The sequence below is a fragment of the Lissotriton helveticus genome, chromosome 1_1 (genome assembly GCF_964261635.1).
Source record: "Lissotriton helveticus chromosome 1_1, aLisHel1.1, whole genome shotgun sequence".
Taxonomy (NCBI): Eukaryota; Metazoa; Chordata; class Amphibia; order Caudata; family Salamandridae; genus Lissotriton; species Lissotriton helveticus.
The window spans coordinates 192564181-192568079 of NC_136057.1; the positions used below are offsets into that span (position 1 = coordinate 192564181).

A 3899-nucleotide genomic window follows, 5' to 3' on the forward strand; every position below is an offset into this window, starting at 1 on the left:
TTAATGACGCACCTCGGATGCACAGCACACTGGGACTTTTGAACACATGCTTCCCTTTGTCTCTTTTATGGGATTACTCCCCTTTTCTGCTGTAAAAAGCTCCGATACCTTTGGGTCTGGCCAGCGCTATATAAAACCTCTTAAATAAATAAAATAAATTACTGCAATTTTTTTTATGTGCTGCTGAAAAACTGAAATGTTTGCCGCTTTCGGGTCGAAAGGTCAAAACCACTTTGGGAGGGCGAAGGTCTCGAGAGTTTTGAATCCCAACATTAACAGACACTGGTTTCTGTGCTACATTAGGATTCTTTTGACCCTCAGTGTATTAACTGCACTGTACATATCTTTTGTCACTCAGTCTTTCAATGTGCACGCCCTCAAGCACTTGAATACATTTGTTTGTGACTACATACTATTAAATATACATATTTGACAGGGCGAGGCTTCTTGGCTTTGTCATTGCTAGTTCATATAAGTCTGCACTAATAAATAAGCTACAGCGGAGATAGAGGTTTTTTCAACTCAACATTTAAAGTAACATTTAACTGTGGAGTTGGCACTACAAGGGTGCAGTACTGCAGGTCGTTACTAGAAGTCCCTGTAGGGCAGAGTTCTTCAAACTGTGGGGCGCGCGATACCATCCCAAAAATCCTACCTTTGTTGTCCTCTGCGGCGCAAGTCTTCACCCATTTCAAATGGGAATTTCTTTCATTAGCGAACTCCTGGTGACAAAGGGTTGGAGGGGTGAGGGAGGGGAAATCATAGGGCACGACGCGCCCATGCTTTTGTCAGCTAAGTGCTAACAGTTCACCCTCCCAGGAGGGGGTTAATTGGTAGCGCTGAAATGCTTCAGCTGCAGTGAGAGGCAGGACGTCTCCTCAGCTAAAACCGAAAGTGAAGGAATAGACAGTCCTGTTCCTTTGCGTTGGAGTTCAGAGCAGAGGAGACTCCTTGCCTCCCACTGCAGCTTAGAAAGTACTTTTACTTGTCTTTAAATACAAACATCACACTTTAGTTGCATTAAGAAAGCCTGCAAAAATAAACGGCATTACTCATTTTGTGCCGAATCGGACCCTATCAAACCATTTTCCGAGCAGTATAACCACTTTAGGCACTGAGGAGCAAAAGAATTTTGAGAAACAATTTTTTGTTGGACATGAATCTGCTGATATGCCATCTATTCCGTCAACCAATGTACCCTTTGTCATGGACACCACATTGAGATGCAAGACTGTACAAGTCCTATAACAACAGATTGTATTTACACGAGGAGAGATGCCAACAATGCGGAGTGTGCAGCACAGCTCCAAGAGGTGCGGGAAACAACACTTCTGAGAAATTCAAGTTGACTATGTCTGTAGAAACTCTGGCTGCACCCGGGCCACTTTCCTGAACTCCTTCATGTGCGTCTGCGGGCACTGCATCTCACACCAGTTGATAGGCACCATCTGTACTCCTGCTTCACTATGGGCAACCACCACGCCCAGCTCGTTCTCAGCGGTTATCAACAGATAGTTGGACTGAGCATCACCAAGAGAAATAACTTGCCAGGACGATGTCACCAGGTCGGAAACTCTTCTACACTACAACCTTGTTTTTTTCAGTGGCTCGAATGTCTTCCTTTCGTATTGTTCCTCTGAATGTATTCTTCAATGGAGTGGCTGCAATGTAGAGGATCTGAACTTTGGCAAAGCGGGAATTAATGCTGCACACCTTACAAGTGACAGTTGCACCCACGTCAGGTAGGAGCTGGGACTGCGCATCTCTCACCACAGAAACCGTAGGCAAAATTCCATTATCACTTTTCTTCATCACATACCCTGAGAGGGAGGCATAAATATACCCATGCCTGCTGTATGTCCCACTGCCAGGATAAAAGTCTTCAAGACTGCACAACCGTTCTCCGGGTATACAGTACCGTGCTGGAGCCATGACCACTAACTGCTTTGCTGGTCCCAAACACTCTAGCGCAGCGACGCATGCTCTAACGAGCTTGAACCCACTGCAGCTGAAATAACTGTTCCATAGCTGCCAAGGTTTAAGATTGCAATGTGTGACACTTTTATCATTTCAGAGTATTTATGAATTACATTTCAACCACTGAGTGACACTTTTCTCGCAAGCAAAATCAAGCCGACGAGGGAAATGTATATAAACATTAGAAATGACACACATGCTACTTTAGGAAATTTAATTGTACTATAATTGTTTATTGGAGGGAGCATACAGCGAAATTTTCACATTGTGGAGTCCAGAGTGTACAGGGCACTTTATCGCGTAACTTGCACATGATGTTATCTGTTTGAGAGCATTTGCCACTTCTGAAATTTGTTTGATACCAGAACAATTATTAGATACTGGATAGCGACATTATGTACTTTAGGTCGTAAGAGGCACTTGTTTTTAAAGCTTGTATGATATTATGTGTTAAATAATATGTCCAAGTTTATTGTTTGAAGTCAATGATTGGTGTTGTTTTAATATGGATGGATAATAATACTGACACCCATGTATTTGCGATGTTTTTAATATGTGTATTTGTGATTGTAAATATGGTTGTGCTTTGCAAACCAAATAAAGCGTTTTGAACTGAACTGAACTGACACACATATTGGAGCATTAATTCAATTAATTCACTTGCATAAATTCTAGACCCCTTGGCTTCAGAGTTTATGTGAGTTTTCAGATCTTTAAAAACAATTTCTGTAATAGCAAAATTTGCATTGTGTTGCTTGGCTTTTTATTCCATAGGATAACTCTGTTATTAATTGACAGAATCATACATTGACTTGAAAGTCATAATTGGCTAAATATATTTACGAACAAGCTACCTGAGAGATTCAGAATATTGAATGGCTTTTAAATGTGACATATTGTTTTCCGTTGCCATGCAGCCACTGGTATTCCTATTTGATTATATTTTCGAAATTCAAAAGCTTTGTATGATCGTGGCGGTATTTAATTCACAGTTCTTCTTACCCCCATGCACAGTTCTCCTTCCGGTCACCTCACTCAGGTAAACTTGTGTGCCATCCTGCTCACTACCACTTGGATCGCAGGTGGAAAAGGCCTAACGCCACTGTATGTCAATTGGATAGTAAAGACTGTGGGCCTTATAAAGTTATGTGCTGCCTCGTCGCCACAGACACATACATACATGGGTAAAAACTACATCATGGATGCAGGTTAGCCATGCCAGCATGGTGTTCTTGTCATCACTTGTGGTTCCTGACTGTAGGCCTACCAAAGCAGAAGGTGGTGAGCCCATCCTAAACTAAAATCCCCCATGCTGTGGTAGTGTTCTTCCGTGGCGTGGTACTTTTCTGCCCTACTTCTAGTACTACACTTACCTAGTCACATGGCTAAAAAAACTGTAACAGCAATTTATTCACGGCAGAAGCGGATAAGTGTTTAAAAAGATGCAATTGATAACTACAGTTTAGTTAATAGATTACCTGCTCTATCAAGAACTTAATAATTATTCATGATCGTCACTGGACAGCAGCTGAGCCCGGCTGTGGCCCGGTAGGCTTGGTCCCTCCCAGTCGCATGATATATTACCGCCACCGATGTGCCATCAGTCATGCTGCAACCAATGAGCACAGCAGCTTGCTGCACCCACTCTCACTGCAACTGCCCACCCCCCCACCTTTTCCCCCGGCGCTGCACGGTGACCCTGACTCGTGAGCCAGCCAGCCTCTTTAGCCCTGACTTTGGATGACTGGTGCAGGTGGGATCTGATACCACATTGGAACCATCCATGAGCCATCTTTACCGCAGACGGTCGACGGTGTCCTGCATTGATAACGGTGAAAATCAGCCGCAGCTGGCATTAGTTACTGTTGGAAATACCACGGTCAGAGCGGCGAGTTCAGGAGGAGCAGGAGCTGTGCATTTTA

General features: G+C 43.4%; 1 pseudogene; it reads right to left on the reverse strand.

Moving 5' to 3' along the window:
• Positions 1-1256: 1256 nt before the first annotated feature.
• Positions 1257-1997, reverse strand: LOC144768503 (exosome complex component CSL4 pseudogene; annotated as a pseudogene).
• Between the last annotated feature and the right edge of the window lie 1902 nt (positions 1998-3899).